Genomic DNA, 12,583 nt, shown 5'->3' on the forward strand with positions numbered 1-12,583 from the left:
AAACACACTATCACATTCATACCAATTCACCCACCAATCACTCACTCACACTCCTTTGCTCACATCCACTCAGACTGCAAAGTCCACACAGGAACGCACCCACCCATCAGAACATTCAAACAAACACTATCACATTCATATTCATTCATCCACCACTCATTGACCCATAGACTTTCCCTCACATCCACTCACACTGCTTTCTCCACACAGGCACGCACCCACCCATTGTCACATTCCTACTCATTCACCCACCAGTCACTCACCCTTAAACCTTCTCTCATATCCACTCTCACTGCATTCTCCACATAGTCACCCAGAAAATTCATACACACTATCACATTCATACCCATTCACCTCACTCACTTATAAACCTTCTTTCACATCCACTCATTCTGCATTGTCCACATAGAAATGCACCCAGCCACCAGAACATTTAAGCACGCCCTATCACATTCAAAATCATTCACCCACCACTCATTGACCCATACACATTCTCTCACATCCACTCAAACTACATTCCCTACTGGGGTATGCACCCACCCAACCAAAACCTTAAAACACACACTATCACATTCCTACTCATTCATTCACCATTCACTCACCCATAAATCTTCTCTCACATCCACTCAAACTGCAATCTCCACAAAGCCAGGCACCCACTCACCCGGGACATTCAAACACACACCATCACATTCATACTCATTCCCCCACCAGTCACTCACCCATAAACCTCTCACATTCACTCACACTGCAATCTCCACATGGGAATGCACCCACCCACCCAGAACATTCAAACACACAATATCACATTCATATTCATTCGCCCAATGCTCACTGACCCATACATCTTTGTTTATGTCCACTCACGTTGCATTCTCCACACAGGCACGCACACACCAAGAACATTTAAACACACACTGTCACATTCATACCCATTCACCCACCCATCACCCACTCATAAACCTTCTCTCACTTTTACTCACCATGCATTCTCCACACAGGAACGCACGCACCCACCAGATCATTCAAACATAAACTATCACATTCATACTCATTCACGCACCATTAACTCACCCGTGAACCTTCTCTCACATCCACTCCCACTGCATTCTACACACAGGCACGCTCCCACCCTCCAACCCAGAACATTCAAACACACACTATCACATTCCTACTCATTCACCCACCACTGAATACATCTGACACGCACCTCACACATCACATGCAAAATATACATGCACATTTAAAAATGTAAAAAAAAAACCTTCTTACCTGTTTTTTCTCACTTGAACTTTGGTCCATCACTCAAGGCCACTGGCTCGTCTGTGCTAATCACAGACATGAACAAGGAAGCTAGGAGTGTCCCCTGTTTCCTGTATATGATGGTGCGAGGAAGCTGTAGGAGAAGTGGTAGGAGCTGAACGTGGCATGCAATAGGGTCTTGCAGGCTGTGGTACAGTAAAATGACTTATTTGTGTCTTAGCCATTGCCCCAAACCAGGGAAGGACGGGGCATACAATTGGCATGGGCACCAATGAAAACGTGTCCCACAGTCCCAAATGACAATTCTTTCCCTTTGTCATAGAGTTTGAGTGGTGCCCAAGGTGGGAGGTTTTTTTGTAAAATGTGTTGAAAAGTATGCATTTTAAGGAACATTTGTTCAGTAACACTGCTCAAAACTACAGAATGCCTCCTTCCCCCACTGCGAGGCCCAGCCTTGCCTCCACCCTGATGGGTGAGTACTGGGTCGGAACCCCGTATGTGAAATTGTATTTTCTATAATACCGCCTGATAGTAAATGTTGGCCTAAGCACATTCGCATCACACTGTAATATCACATTGAATGAACCTGAAACAGGCTGACTATGCCGCCATTTTGAGTTGTCCACCATTTTGATTACCTCCTGCTTTCTGTTCCATGTTCAGAACTTGTGTTTTCGGCTTCACCAGAGCAAGATGAACTTTGTGCTGCTTTATGATGTTAACTTAGATAAGAATGTTGAAGCTGCTAAGGTGGATTGTTTATACTGCACTGAAAAACCTTGAAGCTAACCAAAGGCTGTACTAATCAGTAATTTAGATGCCATCTGTCCCAACAGTGCCTTCTTTGTTAAAACAGTAAAGTAGAATAATGAATAGCTAAATGTGCTTTTCTGCAGAAATCCTTGTTTTCTCTCCTTGGAACTAACTGACTTTAAGCTCAAGAACAAATGGTAGACAAATATAAGCGGGTAAAATGAGGAATGTTAGCTTGTGTCTTGTATTTGGCAAACATGTGAATTGTTTGATGGAAAACAACAAACTGCAATGAAGTTTAAATATGAATTAGTTAGGTAGTTAGGTCACAAACCCTATGGTATGTATTATGTGAAGAGGGGCTGGACGATGTGTACAAGGCTGTGAGGAATTTGTATAAATATGTGTACTTTTGGAATGTTCAGTAGTCTCTCATCTCACGGTGTCTGCTTGCACACATTGTGGGGTGTTGAGAACCAAGTGGCCACTTGATAATAAATACAATTGTAACTTTGACCTCCTGACTGGCGTATTTCTATTATGTGGTAGTAAGCCTTGGTATGTTTTTAATCTTTCATATAGACCTGTTGTGGCGGGGCCCATCCGCACCATGGGAACTGCGGGGATTCCAGCTGTGCCAGTGGGCTGAAGCCCAATCTGCCCAGTGGTAGTTGTGCCACTGCCTGCAGCTTCTTCCATGTAGTATTAGTCCTTTGGTGATAGGGGTGTAATCAAAGCATGGAAATCTTGCCAACACAGCCTTTCCATGCCTTTTTGCACCCCTATCAATAAGCAAGCAGTAGTATGGCCCTCATTGCTCTTTAATGGTGAACGTCATCACAATGAATCCTCTGGGATTCAGCCTGGAGTTTACAGATGTAAAATCCTCGTGCAGTCCAAAGGGGTGCACAACTCTCCACCCGCATGAACATTTGATGCAGAGATACAGTCATATTTTATGCGCAGAGCTATTTTTTGGCTGGTGGAGTGAACTTTACTCTCCTCCCAAACACTGTGCACAAAATAAAAACAAAATGGCACGGAACTTACTCCAGTGGCCGAGTGCTCATCCCCAGCAGTAAATTACGGTCAGACCATTTTTAGGGGCCATTTAAAATGAGGGTGTTTGTGTTTTGGTGGAGATTTTGCTCCTGATGATGGCACAGATTTTCTGTGGGCTGATGTTTTGGAAACAGTTTGTCTGTAAGTGGCCTATGTCTGTTTCAGAGGCTTTTTCTGTCTTATGTGCATCATTCTTTCCACTGACCTTTAAATAGTCAGGCCGTGTTACGGTAAAACGACTTATTCGTGTTTCACCCCATTGCCCTAGACCAGGGAGGGACGAGGGCATGCATTTGGCATGGGCACCAATGAAAAAGTGCCCCACAGTCGCAAATGGCAATTCCTTCCCTTTGTGATAGACTTTCAGTAGTGCCCAAGTTTTTTATTTTTGTAAAATGTGTTGCAAATTGTACATTTTAAAGAACATTTGAAAGAACATTTGTTCAGTAACACTGGTCAAAACTACTAGCTGCCCATTGAAGTAAATGATTAAACTGCCCCACCTATGCAAAAAAGACCTGGCCCACATTGATACAAAAATACTGGGCCCCACGAGCATGTTGGGCCTGCCAATTGGGGCATTGCACATGCCCTGTAGGCTAGTCCGAGTCTACCCCAGACCGCAAATGACGGCCTACATTGGAAGCGTCTCTTGTCTGTAGCAAATCTTTATTTTTTAAAGTGTTTTCAGCACTGACATACTTCTGTCTGAAAAAAATGTCATCTTATCATCAAAATGTTGCTCAAAATTATGTTTAAAACACAAGAGCTTCAATGCGATTTAAATATGGAAAAATGAACGTAATATGCACAATTTCGAACATAATTTTGATGAAATTATGTAATTGCATATGCAAATAAGGCCATTTACGGAAAGTGGAAATCTGCCTGGAGTGTTATTTTATAGCAGCTGGAATGATGAAAGCTTAAAAAAAAATTTAAAAAATTACTTTTTACACTTTGAAGCAAAAATAACGGCAGAGGGGAGGGGACGTCGAACAATGTAGAGTCCACTCAGGGGGGAATGATACAACCTGATCCCACGATGTTATTCTAAGAATCAGGGGTGACAAAACGTATTATTTGCAAGAACATATTTATGATATATTTTCGGTAAACAAACATAAAACATTTCTGAACCTGATGTTTATAGTAGTCAAAGCATTGACGCGAAAGGTAAACCAGGCATGTCATTCCCGAACACATTAATCCGTTTTTCTTCTCTTTTAGTGAATTCCTGATTTGCCAGTGTAACATCACAGGCGAGGACAACATCCTGTTACGCAATCTCTGTGAGTACCCTAGCCTGAAAAGCTTTCAATGTGCATTCGAACACATGGGTGTTCTGCAAATACAACAGTGGCACTGTTTGTGCTGGTAGGGAGGGGAAGGGGTCCCTGGTGTGATCAGCCACCTCGCCCACTGATATTCACCCAATCATGGGTCCAAAACACAATCAGTAACTGGAGACGTGTTAAATAGTAGACCCCAAAGCAATAAGTGCTTAAGGTTAATAAGTCTGCAACCTCATTTGATAGCCGAAGGCAAAATGATAAAGGCCCTGATTCACAGAGCATTTCCAATGGGATTGCAGTATTATAAAAGGCGTCTGTGAATCATGCCAAAAGGAAGCCCCCCTGGAAAAATCGCCTCCTTGCACCTACCATCAAACTGATGGGACATTCGGGGGTGGCAGGGAGGCGCTGTTTTGGGGATTGCCCCTACATCGTTACATGAATATTCCAGGCTTTAGTCCTTCCAGCTGCCAGCTTCAGAAATTAAAGTGTACAAGATCTCCGTTCAGCCCCTGTACGCTAAGCCCATACCAGAGAGGACTGGAGGGTCCTCAAGCCGAAAGAGTAGCCTCAACACTGGCAACGGAGGAATTCATGGAACTGATTGACCCGCCTGGCTTTGCGCTACTTTACATGCTTGAGACAACTAATATATAGATACCTCTGAATTCACTTCCGAACCCCCTAGGGGTCTGCAGCCCGGGGAGTCCCAGTTAAGGTATTGTGATATTAAATCAAATAAAAACAAATGGGAGATTTATTCGAAAATCGGCTGTACGAAAATTACAACAGCTCAATATTTCAAATGAATCCCTTATTTGGTGTCATTAGAGTGAACAAGGGCTGCAGGGCCTGCCCGCACCCTTGTTCACTATAATGTCAGAAGAGGTTGCGGGGTGTCGCTCGTTCCCTATTCAATAAAGTATGAAAAAATAGAGAACCCTGCAGCTCCGGCTCCCATTCACTTAAGTGAAAGGATCCGGCATCGCAGAGGGAAGCAGGAGACAGCAGCACACAAGGAGGTGTGCCACCAAGAGGTAAGTAAGGGGGTGGGAGGCAGTGGATTGTCATAAAGGTTTGAGGGAGTGAAAAGAAAAAGTCATTTTCATTCAAATGACTTTTGTTGACATTCCGAATGTGTTAATTTCATAGTAATCCCCAGTAAAGGGCGGAAACGATAAAAGGGAGGAGGCCAGACATTGACCTGTCTATTTGCCTCTTCATCTATGAGCCTTTTCTTTTGCCTTCCACCCTGTTGCACCTGATACTACCCCTGGCTTGCTAATTATGGGTCGGTCTCTCCACTCTGTGGTACTCACCTTTTATGCATTCACTTCTGTTGCTCCTGCTGAACTTCCTACTCACCACTCCCTATGCTTTCTCCAATCATGCTACCACTTCCTCCTTTGCTGTTATTATCATAAGACACATTTCTCAAAACTCTCACTACTGCATCTCTCTTGCACCTGCAACTTCCAACAAACAAAGCCAACATGCTAACCATACATCCCCTAACACATATCCACCTTGCCTCTCTTTTTCTGAGACTCAACTTCTGTACTCGTCCTTACCGCATCACCTGAACATTACTCTTTGGAATGCTCAGTCTGTATCCATCAAACTTACTTTATAACTCATTACTTTCATGCCAGCTCTCCTCCCCTCAACCTCCTCGCTATCACCGAAACCTTGATTTCTCCATCGACAATGCCACTCTAAAAGCCCTACATGACTTCAAACTATCCTTCACTCTCTCTCCACTTCTGACTGGCAGAGGTGGAGGTATCAGACATCTACTCGCATTCCACCTCAATGACTCACAAATCTCTAATGCCACGTCCTCTCTTACCTCTTTGTAACTCAACATCTCTACTATTGCTACTCCGCATTCAGTTCATATCATTTCCATCTATCACCCTCCTCGCCCAACTGGACCATTCTTTGATGAACTTGGGCAACTCCTAGATTCTCTTTCCAATAAACATCACCTTGTTAGCTTAGGTGACTTTAACCTTCCCTCTCAAACCACTTCTCAGAAATATGAACTTCAGCCTTTTCTTGGTGACCACATTCTCCATTCTGTCCATCACCTACCTACCCACACCGGGGTTAACTCTTTGGATCTTTTATTCATCTCAACCTCTCTCTCTCTGCCACTAACACTACTGTCACACCAACTCTAGCTGATCAATTCATTATTTCCACCACATCTCATTTCCACCCTGTGACCTCTGCCTAATACTTCCCTCACCTATTACTAAAAGGAAATGGAAACCTTCTGCCATTCCTCACTTTCCCTCAAACCTACAGTTCTCACTCTCCTCATTCACACCCGATGCCTCTTCCACTAATACTGCCTTCTCCAGCTTCCAATCCCAACTATATTACTCATTCTCCTCTCACTTCCCATTGCTAATTTTCTCTCCTACATCTCAGCATCGGTTTATAGTGAAAAAACCGAATTACAAAATATCAAAAACAAAAATCTCGAATCCAAAATATCGAAAACAAAAATCTCGATTTTTTTTTAATACGTTTTTATTTCGAAATGGGGGGGTTCCCCCCAACCCCCCTTTTTTCTTTTTTTTTTATTTTACCCTTTTTTTATACTTACCTGAACCCACAAATACATATAAATAAATAAATAAATAATTCGAGATTCTTTTTTTTCGAGATTTTGGATTCGGGATTTTGGTGATTCGATATTTTGTTTTCGGTTTTTTGACCGACCACCCTCAGCATCCTCAACCATGGGTCAACCCATTCATACGTTGTCTCCAGACTGCCATGTGTATGCTGCTAAGCAAATGGAGGCATACACACTTGTGTAAGGACTTGCAAATTTATCTCTCTGCCATGGACTTTCTCAAGCCCTCTCTTGATAGAGCAACAATTGATTTCTACATCACCTTCATTGACTCTCAATCCAACCATCCTCACTGTCTGCAGGGCACCCTAAACTCACTCCTAAACCTATGAATATCAACTCCACTCTTAAAGCTAATGACCTAGCTGAATACTTCACTGCAAACATTTCCAAGAATGAGACTCTCTCCTGACCTTTCTCACACTCCCTCCTCCTAAATTCTCCACTCTGCCTACTCTACCATCCTTCTCTGCCTCTATTTTCCACTGGAGTCTTACTAATACTGACAAAGTGCTATTTCTGCTGATGAAGGCTAAACCCTCTTGTGCCCCATCAGAGTCTCTTGAACCTCATCTAGTCAAGACTATTGCCCCCTTAGTGGCCTCTCAGCTGGCTAAACTCTTTTACCTGTCCTTCAACTCCACTTGCTTTACCTGTGTTTTGAAAATGGCCACGGTCATCCCTCTACTAAAAAAGCAAACCCACTGGCCAATGTTCACCCTGTGTCTCTCCTTCTGCACTACTTTAAAATACTCAAATGGGTTGTGTTTAACCATTCAACACATTTATCAGACATCCACAACCTTCGACATCCCCTACAAGCAGCTCCAGTCACTCCACAGAAACTTCTCGCATGAACATCTCCAACTTTATCACCTCTGCTAAGCACTCCACACAATTCTCTATCCTAATTCCCCTTGACCTCTCTGATCCCTTTGACACTGTTGATCACTTGGATCTCCTTAATATTCTCTCTGTTCTGGGGATTTGTGATTGAGCTCTTGCCTCAATATAATCCTACTTGGCACCTTGCTAATTCTCTGTCTCCTGGAACAACAACACATCTCAACTCACTCCTCTAACTGTTGATGTTCCACAAGGCTCTGTCTTGGGTCCCCTCCTCTTTATTCTCTACACCTCTACTCTTAGGGCACTAATATCCTCCTTTGGGTTCTTGTACCAACTCTGTGTAGATGACACCCACATTTCTTTTCTCTCTTTTCCTAAACTCTCCTCTGATTCCTCTATCAACATTTCAAACTGTCTCTCTGGCATTAAGAATTGGATGGCTTTACACTCTCTGATGTTAAACTCTACCGAAATTGAATTGCCTTTCTTACCTATCTAATGCTTTCTCCCATCTCTTCCTCTGCCTATCCGGTTCCAACCTGACTCTCTCCCCTATTGTTCTTCAGCTAGAAACCTCAGTGTCATCTATGACTTTTCTCATACCTTCTCTACTTTCATCTCCAAAACTGCAATGGCGGCTCACCTCAACCTCTTAAATATTAGCAAAATCAGGCACCTCCTTCCTTTCAACATGCTAAGCATCTCTTAACCACTATCGTCTTTCCTAAAAATGGACTTAAGTGCTAGAATCAACTTTGGTCTCCCCAGCTTTGCTTTCTGTCCTCTTGACAAGATCATCAACTTTGCTACCAGGAGTCTCTTTGAACTCCCCCACTAGACACCTACTTCCTCATACCGTCACGAGGCTGGATGGCTGATGATGCAAAATTGGGCCAGATTTTAATTTCTTCTCCTGGTTCACAAATCTATCCACAGTAAAGCACAACCCTATCTATCCTCCTCTAGCCAACTCTGCAAGCCTGCTCCTAATCTCCACTCTGCCTTCTCATAATCTCTGCTCTGCCTCCTCAAATACCCTTTTGGCACTTCATTCTACCTGTGCTTCCTCTCGCTTCTGATCTATCTCTCTTCTTGCTCCATTTGCAAAGAATTCTCTTCTGCTGGACATTCGAGAAACAGTACACACTGATTTGTTAAAAATCTAACAAAAACCCTTCCTACCTCCTAACCTCTGAGTTACCCTCTTAACATACCTCTCATCTGCCTTCTAGCTAACATTTTCCCTTGCCTCTAACCTTCCTCTGTCCCTCACTTTATCTGCCTCCACTCTAGCACTTCATCCATAATTGTGACATCCCTAACAGCTGGCCATACCACCTACCTGCACTTAAAAATGTCTTATGTCAATTGTCCTTAATATATGTAAATCCACCCATGTATTGTCCTCATTGTCTGCTCCATGTACCCCTCATTCATTCATTCATGCATTCATGCATTCCTTCTTTCTGTGCTGTAGGATGAACACTCTCTGGGGGATACAAGTCCAAAATATGGGGAATTAAAAGAAGTGGTTGAATGTGTAGGTGCATTATAGCAATTAAAAAGTTATGAATAGGTGTTCAAGTACCCACTCGCCACCCATATCTAATTGGCATGTGTATGGGTGGGTAGAGGTCGTCTAAAGACTAAACTGGTGTGGTGTGCGAGGAAATAATCATTATGTGTGTAGCTACAGTTCACATTTTTATCGTCAAAGGTAACTGCATTCTTATGGTATAGGTGTTTTTCAATGTGTCATTCGAGTTGTCTTTGCAGGCAGATGTGTGTGGGTATGCAGCCATGTCTTGGGATAAAATTCCCTAAACAAGGAATTTGATAAGTTTAAGTATGTTTGTTCCACTCTAACAAATGCCTAGGATCAGAATATTCGCTATATTTGATGCATTGGTTACAATTTTACATTTGTTTGTGTGTAATGCAATTACAATTCTATCTTTGGGCCTCATTCCGACTTGGGCGGTAAGGGATACTGGGCACCGGTAAGGAGACCGGTGCCGGTAAACCCTTACCGCCCATTTCCAAGGTCCCTTAGCGGGAACAGCAAAGGACGTGTGGTCTGACCACATGTTCTTTACGGGTCCCGCTAAGGGACCAGGGCGCTAATTACGGGCCTGCTATTAGCAGGCCCGTAATTAGCGCCTTCCCCATTCCTATTGAGCCCTATGGGGGCTCAAATGGGAATGGGGAATGGTTGGTTGAATGGGGACTTACTGGGTCCTCCAAGGTCAGAATGACCCGGTAAGTCCCCTTACAACCAGACTGGAACCGGACAAGATTTGGAGGCAGCCATGGCGCTAATAGGGACCCGCAAAGGACGTCTGGTCTGACCAGACGTTTTGAGCAGGTCCCGCAAGGGAACCTCGTAATGCAGCGGTAAGGGGTTAATGGCACCGGCATCCTTACCGGTGCCGTTATCCCCTTACCGCCGCACTCATAATGACGCCCTATATCTTGCACTAGCCACATTCCACATAAACAAACAGAACCGTTACTATGTCCACACCGAGAGTGAACAACACAGTTAGTCCAAAACCATCCACAATAAAACTACACACCAAGATGCCGGGTTTACCATACCTGCTTTGTATTCCTTACTGCTACTCTATCATGGTGGCCATTGGTGGCCACTGGTGCTCTGGTAGCCCTCGGCTAAGGGCCACAAGGCAAAAGGCAGCTTCCAATTTAGCAGACTACAGTGACTGATAAGGTAGGTATGGTGTGGACCTTCACTGCAGCCATTACTGCACTCCAGTAAAACCCCACCACTCTTATTACCTAATTATCGAATTAACTGGTATCTCATTACACTGCTAAAGCTTTGAATCAAACTGGTGTTCTCATTATACTGTTGACTATATGTGAGTTTTTCAAATCTAAGTGCACTTTCCCACTACAGTTGAGTTTCAAATTTAAGTGTTTTCCCACTATTGCTGTGACTCAATACTAGTTGTTTCCCCCACTACTGTTGAGTTTCAAATCTAGGTGTTTTCCCACTATTGCTGTGTCTCAAATATAGGTGTTTTCTCCACCATGGTTGAGGTCCAAATCTAGGTGCTTTCCCACTATTGTTGAGTTTCAAATCAAGGTGTTTTCCATTACTGTTGTGTTTCAATAGAGGGAGTTTATGGTTGAGGTTAAAATCTAGGTGTTTCCCACTACTGTTGAGTTTCTAGTCTAGGCCATCATCACGAGTTGGGCGGTATCCCGGGATAACCCCCGGGCTAAAAGCGTTACTGCCACCTGGTCCAGCACTATTAGCGCCAGATCAAGGGTTGGGCGGTAATGGGTATTCCCCATTTCCCATTGGGTCCTTTGGACCCAATGGGGCATTTTAGGGGCAAATAGCTTGTGCTAATAGTGCCATGCTAATTGCACCTGAAAATGGGCATTAAGTTGATGCATTTACCCCCAGCTTAGAGCTGGAGGTAAAGGCTGCCAGACTCTTGATTGGGCGGGCCCTTAAATGCAGTGGTAATAGCGTTACTGCCACATTTAAGGGCTACTGCCCAACTTGTGATGAGGCCCTAGGTGTTTTCCCACTATAGCTGTATTTCTATTCTAGGTGTTTCTCCCTGTGAGAAATGTGACCATCTGCAGAGGGAGAGTGTGCTCGCCTGGGCTACTTGATTTTTGTTTATTTAAAAATAATGAATGATGGGAGATAAACTTCCTAAAATATGTGGGGCCATTCCCACACATATTTTCCACGCTCAGAGCACAGCAGAAAAATAGTCATGTACTGCCCTATCATATGTAGCTGACACCTGACAGCTCTGATAACATCAAAAGCCTCTGGCCGTGGGCAGCCTCATTAGCATTTCAAGGGTGTTTGGATTTGTATCTCCATTGGTACGCCTTGCTGGTGGTTGCAAATACTGAAGAATGTTAATTAGCAGGCCTCTGGGAAGGCCTTGGTGAAGGAAATGACACTCCTCCTTGGTAGGAAAGAGCACTGAATGTCCTGTCTGGAACCACTCCTTCAGAGGAGGGAAGTATGTGAATTATAGGAGATGAACGTCTACCTGCAACCCCCTACTTCAAAGGAGGCCGATGTTGTGACCAAGCACTGCATAGGGCACATTAATTATGGAGACACTTTGATGTACAGCAGACAGGAACATGAGTGGGATTTAGAAGTATATGTTGTTATCCTTTCCCTGTATGTTGCCAAGTGCTTTGATTCTGACCTGAAGCATCACTGAAGATTGTTGTTGGGGACCCAGGATTGGTTACTTAAGGTGGGCTTAGCCAACACCAATTACTGGGGCCCATTTGGCTTTAAAAGAGGGCTGAGCCCCTCACCGATCAGATAATCTGAAGACTTTGCAAGGAGTAAGAAGGATTTATTTGGACCCGAGCTGAAGGTACAGTCTACCTTACATCTTCCACCAATGAAGGAAGGCCAGGAGTTCCAAGAGGGAAGCAAGATCCCTCCCCTAAACATCTCCCGGGGAACAGAGGAAGATACCAGTCTCAGAGGAACCATCCAGCAGCTCCAGAACCAGTACCCAGCCAGCACACAGCATGCCTGGCTACGATTTGACAGCAAGCTTCCTAGGTGGGAAGTGCCGGAGTGTCTCTGGACAAAGGACAAGACTGTTGCCAGCTAACACCCTCCTGAGCTTTGGGCCATCTGCCTGGAAAGGACATGAGCCCTGCAAAGAAGCTAGGAGTGCCACACAAGCATCATCCA

The sequence above is a fragment of the Ambystoma mexicanum genome, chromosome 9, assembly GCF_040938575.1.
Source record: "Ambystoma mexicanum isolate Mex_15411 chromosome 9, UKY_AmexF1_1, whole genome shotgun sequence".
Classification (NCBI taxonomy): domain Eukaryota; kingdom Metazoa; phylum Chordata; class Amphibia; order Caudata; family Ambystomatidae; genus Ambystoma; species Ambystoma mexicanum.